Genomic DNA, 8851 nt, shown 5'->3' with positions numbered 1-8851 from the left:
GTTGGGTGATTTTCACTTAAGTTATAAAAGCCCATTTTGGTCTGTGTAGTTTCCCCTTCATTCCATAGCTACTCTTTGCAAGATGAAAGAGAACAAGAATTTTAGCGAGGAACACTTGCCTGGAATACGTTTCAAGAGCATATCATTTAAAAATTAAAGGCCATAATTGGATGCATTCAACCATATCATATATAAAGCATATTTTTACATTTCAAAAGGGATTACACATTCAACTACACAATGAGTCCTCGTGGCAATGACAACAGCTGCACTTGCCTCAGAACAAGAATCTGTCAGTGTTCCTTGCTGAATCTAATTTTATTGAGCCAATGTCCATGTTTGCTGTTGGGAAATCAATCTATAAACATATTCCAATACTTTACCTACACAATACAGATTGGCCTTGAAACTTATTATTGTTACAGATGAAACAAAATGAATTGTATTGTTAAAGGTACTATATGTAACTTTTACATGTTTCTGAAACTGTGTAATGTTCCATCTGAAGATCATGATTGACCTCTAACAGCAAATGGGACTAACAGTGAAAAGAATGATATTTTTATATATATAGTTTTTATTAATGCCTCTGCCTGCAACGTCACAAAATTATTTACGGCAGGTAGAAGGCGCTACAGAGTACACATTCTGACATGTCACAGATTTCAGTGTTGCACCGGAAAAGCCTGTTTTAGTATGTCTGCAGGTAAAAGGTAGCGAGAGATTTCTTCATATAGGCCTAACTGTTTTCTAATTTTATTTTAGATGTTGTCTGCTGTAGTTATGGCTGATACTGGGGCAGGGCCATCACAGAAAAAAAGGAAATAAACAAAGAACAACTAAAGACAAGAGAAAGGGAAAGGCGACTAGCAAAACCAAGTCCATCTTAGTCAAGGTTTTCACAGATGTTAAAAGCTATGGATTATGTCTACTTCATTCATAAAATAACTTTACAATGCACAATGTGGTTGTATGTCAATAGCCAACATTAAATTAAAACAGAAGTTTCATTCGGACGTTTTATTCTTTTCAGTCTGTGTTTTTCCTTTTCCCTTGTCTCCCTGTACTTGTGTGAAGTGTCCTTGGGTCCTTTACAGAAGGATTTACTTAGATTTCCCTCATAGGGGAGACACAAACTACACACTAACTTTAAAGGCAGGGTTGGTAATGTTAAAAAGCTAGCTGTATTTTACAAAAAAAGCATCTCCTCAGGAATTCCGTCTTCCCCTCCCCCCGCCCTCAGGGCTCTGTTTAACCCATTAACAGTCTATGGTCTAACCCCTCCACTTGCACTCGGGGCTCCGCCCACATACAGCAACGGGGCAAGGAGGTATTTCATTGGTTGTTTCCAAACGGACCAAGACGGTGATTGGTGGGCGTTTTTACAGGATTACGGCAGCTACATATGAGGGTTTGTGCTTCTTTTACAGAGCCTATACGATATTTATTAGCAAGATAAGCAATATTTGTGACCCTGTGTCCCTGACTGGAGTTGTAGCCGTTTAAGCAGATTTCTTTAAAATAAAAATAATTTTAAAATAAAATTCCAAATTCACAATTAAGCGCCAAAGATAACAAAACAGTCTGTAAAATAAGCAAATTATTGTAGCACAGAAATCTGTTTCTTGCTTTATTATTATTTCCTGTTAATCATGTTGTGACCTCTTGGATTTACCTTTGACTCTTAAGAAATGTAATGCATTGTGGTGTTAAACACAAAGTTGGCATTGCATATAAAGCCCTTAGTGAGCCACAATAGTGGGACTCTGTGTTAGTTTGCCACTGTATTAAAGTCTTTATTCAAAAAAGCATATTTATCATCTAAGAAGTTGAAAACTACACACATTTCCAAGGTCTAAGAAAAGACCGTGTTCTTATTCAGCACGTCTTTATCAAACAGCACATCTTATCTTATACGCAGATTTAAAACACGGGTCCACATGTCTTCACCTTGCTCTGTTGAGAATATGCCTATTGAATGATATTGTAGACTTACTGGTATATCCGCCACAACCTTGATTTTTTTACTCACCAACAGAAGAGCGAGCTGAAGCTCCTGAATAAGGAATTTCTGATGACCTGAGCTGTAGGTCACCAGTTCAGAGGAAATGCTGCGGTAGAAGGAATCCATGACATCTAAAGTCTGTGTGGATGACTAGGAGATAAGGACTGGGAGGAAGTGGAGAGGACAAGGAGCAAGCAAGCATTCTGTTTGCTCGTGACAAAAGCATCTGGACCGGTGAGAACTGGGAGCTTTCCAGGACTATGCTGCTGCTACGAGGAATGAACAAGGGCGTAGGTTTTGCCAATAATTGGGGGGCACATTATAACTGGGGGGGTGTCTGGGGGTCTTCCCGAGAATGCAGTCTAGTTTTTGTAGTTTTTGTCTTTGATTTTTCTCTACCAGCTTCATACTTCCGTCCCAGAGCTACTCCCCATACGTATTTTTTAACATTATAACGTATAGCAATAGACTCTGGCTCATTTCCTGTAGTTTCTGGCTTACCAAAACACTGAAAGAGTGTAGTTTGAGTTTGAGTATAGCCTAAAGTGATTCAAATTAGTATATTTTAAATTTGGGCAGAGAATGACTGCCAAGCAACTGTGTTTCTGTTCCTACGTGACTCGCAACACAGACAACTGTACAAATGGGTAAACTGTGTGAACAGGATGGGTGGCTTTGGCTCAGTGGTAGAGTGGTGGCCAGCCAATTAGAAGGTTGGTGGTTCAATCCCTGGCCCTGCACTCCCATGTCAAACTGTCCGTGGGCAATACATTCACCCTGAGTTATCCCCAATGCTGCGCCTTCGTAGTGTAAATGTGAATGTTTATCTGATGAGCAGGTGGCCCCGGCCACAGTGTGTGAATGATATGTAGCGTTTCAGTAATTGTTAAGACTAGAAAAGTGCTATATAAGAACAGTTAATTTACATTTAAAAGGTCTGTCACAAAACAATCCTGGTTACGTATCCTCACGCTTTTGTAAGTGGCTATGCCGAAATCCTTGACCTTTTCTCGTGGGTATACGCCGTACACCTGCACATCACATTAGACAACACCACTGGTACTCCCACACATCTGTCTGAGCATTAAATACTTAATTTCCGTCATTGTGGTGAACATTTATGCAACATTTTGCGCCCTTTCTACATCAATTCATGCTGGAAATGTCTTAACTTACGTAAGGGAAAGTATTATTATTAATTATTCTTTTTTATTTTTTACTTTTTTATTTTAAAAGGGACAACTCACATTAATCAACATGAGCATAATGTCCAACATGTAAATGTGACAGATTTAGCCATGCAGGCTATTTTCACCTGATGTACCTGGCAGGTTAATGGCTTAAAACATTAGATAACCAACAACAATACCACACACAAAACAAGAACACATAACATAGACAAGTGTTCATTTCAACAATTATCTGTACCTCTTTTGGGTTGTTTTCCTATTTTTTAAGGTTTACAAATCTATCTCTTCTCAATATTGAGGGGGACATCTCCCCTGCATACCCATCGAAATGTACACCTAGGTGGATGAAGATAGTAGTGGCTGGTCAAGGAGAAGGTTTAAGGAGTCTCCAGCTCAGCTGTTCAAGATAAATCTTTGGAAAAGACACTGTCTACAGAGCTTTAATAATTGCCTAACACACCCTGACATTTACAAAGCTTGTATACCACCACAAAAAGATAAGCTGAAGGAAATAGACATAAAATGAGAAATAAATCTTTAACCAAAGACCTTGTTTTATTGTTACCTGTTCTCACATAGGACACAACGTGCCTAATATTTGATTTTGTAAACTGATTTGCTTTATTGTTACTGATTACCGACAAGTTTTCCAAACCACAAGACCACATAGGTTATTTTTTCCTTCCCTCCAATAGCAGCATTTTTTAAATTAGCGCCCCTAGCAGTGGCCAGAAATATGACCCACAGGAGCGTTTTCCATCCTCATAAATATTTTTTTAAACATCAGTAGTAGACAGTTAAGGCCCTGTGGAATCCAGTCGGAGCCAACATGCTTCACCTTTGGATTTTGTTTAGCAGGAGGCAGCAGGAAGATTTTGAAGTTCTGATGTTTCTCTATAACTATGGTGGAATAGTCAAGCTGCAGGCTATGGGTAAGCTACACTGTCTTTGGTTGTATGCTAGTAGAAGGTAAGCTGTGTGTCTGTTTTTATGCAAATGTAAAAAATAGAAAGAAATACTGGAGGAATCACCGACATTGCTTCTGATTTCAATCAATTTTCCTAGTTTCAAGTAAACTCATCCATGGATCAGCAAGACATCGTGGTGAGGCTTCCAGGCTATGGATCAAATGGATCAATGCTAACAGCCAACACACCCTGCTCCTGTCCAGTCAAACCTGATGTACGGCATGTCGCAACTCTTAAACACTAAAACATGTCAGGCTCTTCTGCACCCAAACGTGAATTTTGGACTACATTGTACATTGTGTCTAGTAAAATTTGGAACTCTATGCTCATACATAATCATAATGACGATCCAGTGACCTTTTGGTAACAAACAGTTATGTGCATGCATGTTGTCTAAATCTCAGCAGTTTTTTTTTTTTTTTGTCTAAACCACAGCGAAGATGTTTAATTTGAAACTTAATTGTGTTGTTTAACTGAGTATTTGCAAAGCTGGCCAATGAATGCCAGTGACTTCCTGTGTACCTCTATTAACCTAGTTAACAATGGAAGTGTTCAGCACGTGGAGTTAATACTAGAAAAGGCTCATTTAAAAGACGTATCAAGGTAAATTAAAAAAAAATTAAAACAGCAGGACAAACAAAAAAGTGCAAAATAATTGACATCAAGAGGTCAACATCATTTCGATCCTTTTTGGATTGTGCATGAACCAAAATGTTCCTCTTGTCTTTTGCACCTTTAATTTTCACTGACAAATGTTCCATTCATTTTTGAAAAGACAATTTCAGCGTGTTTTTGAGTGATAATACAAGATTTAGCACATTTACCAAACAGTCAAGGCCGGTAGCATCAGCACATCTCCTCCTCCGCTGAGGAAAAGGATTTTTTTTCAGACCCTGGTGGACAAAGCATTCGGAGTAAATCTCAGATCAAACAACATGCTGAAAAGTTGGATCTCAAAATAAATAGCCGCCGTCAAAGGGGTAGGAGAAGGAAGCGAAGATTGTCTTAAATGAAAGACACCCCGTTGAAATCCTTTTGAGCTATTTTCAGTAAGCCCCCCAACCCAAAAAAAAAAAAGCGAGGGAAAAGAGTGCACTGGTAAAGGTCAGCGTGGACCCAGATCATAGAACCTGAAACATGGCACAAAGATAAAGGGCACAGTGAGAAATATATCAATTACGCCTTGACATTTTCTTGAGAGACAAAAGAGGCCGGTATAATAAGATGGTGTGGTGATGTGGCCACTGCAGCCTCTTCAAAAGTCACCAACACTTTTGGCTGGGTTGCAGAGTTACATCCCTGCTGCGTATTAAAAAAGTGCGAAGCCAAAAAGAAAATGTATAGGAAGTTTTTCCTTGCACTGTAAATCAAGGCTGAAGACCATTCCTTTTGATGCTGCCTCTTTTGTTCATGTCATACACTGCACTGTAGCTTTTACTCTTGTATTTCATGTCTTATTCTACTTGAGCTGTTTTTAAATTTTTTATTGTTTTGAATGGCTCTTCAAATTGCCTTCTTGCTGAAATGTGCTACACAAATTGCGCTGCTTTTCCTTGCCTCGCCACTGTCACACCAAATGCTGGCTGGGTCTCTGTAAATTATAGTGGTCTATAATGTATATTATGTGGTCCAGACCTACTCTAATCTAATCTGTGCCTTGAGATCACGTCTGTGTATGATTTGACATTATAAATAAAATTGAATTTGTGCTCTCAATTATCGCAATTTCCAATATGTGTAAAATGTTACTGTACCAAAGGATGAACTTTTGCCATAAACTTAAATGTTGTATCAAACCTGGCTGGGAATTCAGATTATTTGGCCTATTTCATTTCAAAGAGGAAGTCTGAGCCTCAGCTTTCTGCCCAGAGAATCTCAAACATTTTCTTTTTAGTCATTACATTCTCATGTTGGCCCTGAAAGTTGCTCTGTCCCCAACCCCTGAAGCTTGAGTCCCTGCAAGTTCAGACTAAATGCTTGTCATATGGCCAGGAAAAGGAGGTTTTCGTACCAAAAATCAGCCGTTTGGGACTATTTCGGCTACAAAAATTAGGATGTTTACCAAAACAGGTACGTTGTCTGGAGTGTTATTAAGTTGTGGCCACAAAACAAAAAAACACCACCAATTTGTCTGATCATTTAAATCGGCACCATAAAGCTCTTTACAACAAATAAACAGTCAAATCTGGATGTCAACCCAAAACCAAAAACTATTTGCGGGGCCTTAGCCAGTGATACCTTAACAGGGTTCTCTGCAACAGAAATAAATAATAGACATTAACATAACACAATAACATTTAACATCATCAAAGATATGTTGCCATTCCACATTGTTGCCTCAGAGGGATTTATGAAAATGATCAGAATGCTTGACACACTTGATGTTATATCTTACCGCACATATTATTTTTCCCAAGTTGCGATAAAAGAGCTGTATGAAAATTGCAAATCCAAGATTGAGGCAGAGCTTTCACAAGTGGAATACTATGCAACTACAACAGACTTGCGGCCCAGCAGGACAACGGAGCCCAGGGACATGCACAGACATTCGGAGGGACAATTGCTCTAATCTGTAAAAAAGGCAGCTCCCCCGCCCCGTTCAGCGTTAAAAGATGTCTCCAAAGGAAACATTATAATTCTGAATAAGTTCTACAGTATAATGTACCTTTAAAATACGAATAGAGCATCTATCTTTTTTCCTTATCATGCTTTTACTAACATGGCCCTTTTATAGGAGCCCTCACCACTCTCATTATGTAGCTGTCTGATCTGTTGAGTGAATCTCTGCTGGCTCTCCCTCCCGCTCTGGTCTGGAGCCTTGTGGTAGGCCTCATCTTGAATAGAATTATTAGAATCTGAATAAGTAACTTATACAGTAGACTGTACTTTTCACTGCTAAAAAACCGAACACTGACTGGATTGCACTCAAGGATTCTGTTGAAAATAACTAATGTTATGATTTGGCACCATAAACAATATTATTGTGTTTATATTACAATGAACAATTACAAAACAACTACAGCTAGTAAAAGTATCTCAACTGGAACCTTTGATATACGTAAAATAATAACTATTTTACAATGCCATATACGGCAGAGACCAGTGCATTTAAATGAAACATTTATCATTGTTTGTTGTTATTCTTTTCCAACTTAAAAAAAATGCTTCTGATAAAATAGGCCAACTTCATATTAAATGCATAATGTAGGATGGTTGCTTGACATTATCAAATGGTTCGTCTTTGGTGTGAAGGCATACTTAAGCACACAAAACTAACATGAGGCTGTAAGTTTATTACAACAACCAATGGAGGGTTTTTACTGACGTGACGTTCTGGGCAGTAACCCGGATGCACGGCCATATTGGAGGCACCCGGTGTAAACAACTGAACGGAGTATTGTGCACTTTGGAAACTTTAAGTGAATGTAGCCATGTCTAAACAACAGAAAAGCATCCAAGATGCAAAGGCACATAGAGACGGACTTGGAACACAAGAAATGACACGATGTTTCGAGAAATGAGGGTTTGTTGGCGGTGCAGATCCCTACTGGTCGCTCTCTCTTCTTAGATCGATGACAACCAAGTGATTCTTCCTGCAGTTGAGTATCCTGATATAGTCAACTACCTGGTTTTCTCACTGAGCCCATTCACATTGGCAGACTTTAAATCCTGGTTATGTTATATTATGAGTATTTAGGACTATTTACTGAGGTAGAATCGGAAAGCAGAAAGTATTTTACCTGTCTAAATTGAATTAAAAGATTCAAATCAGATTCTCTGAGACAGGAAGCGGATACAGGGTTACACTGTATTTGCGTTAACTGACATGTGAGGGAACCACTACTGCACTGAGCGCATGAATTCCTAGTATTTATTATAACACGTCTGCTATTAGATTTAAAGGTTGGGATACGATGATTTACCCTCTAAACCCAATGCAACAAGTGAGACAATGTAAAATTATCCAAGCATATTGTATGAAGCTCACTATCATGTCAGGTACTGTGAGTGCACCTGAATGTTCCATTATTCAACAGTACGGCAAATCAAGCCTCTCTACAAGGCTGATATCTTATTCATCAGCTCTGCGCTTCCTCAAGTATTTGCTGGCATAATTAGTTGGCATAATCAACACTGTAGTGCTTTGTGGTGATAACAATGTTCTACAGTGAACATCATTTTGTGTTTCTATAGACTGAATGGAGAGTAAAGGGGCACCTCTCATTCACACTCTTGTTTCCTGAGCCAAGGTAAATCAATGAAGCGAATCAAAAGATTACCTTATTGCTGGCAAGGTTTCCGGCAAATTATCACAATTGCATGCAAATGCCTAATATTTGACAATTTCTAAACACTCCTCATCATTATAAACCATGGCATCAGGCCCTGACCACTTTGATTTACAGTTTTAACAGGCTAGGTAAAGCACAAGTTACTACATCAACACATGTAGTAGCATGTCCAATAAAATTGTTTGTAATGATTGAAGAGTTTAAAGGACTGTTCCACTTATTAGCTGGTTATAATGTTTAATATTTTGCTGCAGCATCATTTGTATCACAGATTGGCAAATGTTAAAAACAAAAACACAATCCTGGCTCCTAAATGACGTTTATAAACTACTTTCTTTCTTAGAAAAAATAATCCGCCAGCCGTTTTGTTTCCCTCAAACGGATTTGTTGTTAAAT

General features: G+C 38.6%; 1 long non-coding RNA gene across 1 annotated transcript in view; it reads right to left on the bottom strand.

Annotated features, from left to right (window-relative positions):
- Positions 1–8346: 8346 nt before the first annotated feature.
- The window catches only part of LOC117950285, a 22185-nt gene continuing 21680 nt past the window's right edge, over positions 8347–8851 (bottom strand). Inside the window, exon 3 of the long non-coding RNA XR_004657859.1 lies at positions 8347–8358. This is a non-coding gene — a long non-coding RNA (uncharacterized LOC117950285). The remainder of the gene's footprint in view (positions 8359–8851) is intronic.

The sequence above is a fragment of the Etheostoma cragini genome, chromosome 9, assembly GCF_013103735.1.
Source record: "Etheostoma cragini isolate CJK2018 chromosome 9, CSU_Ecrag_1.0, whole genome shotgun sequence".
NCBI classification, from domain to species: Eukaryota; Metazoa; Chordata; class Actinopteri; order Perciformes; family Percidae; genus Etheostoma; species Etheostoma cragini.
Note: the sequence above shows the minus strand (reverse complement) of the source record. Positions and strands in the feature narration are given on the sequence as shown.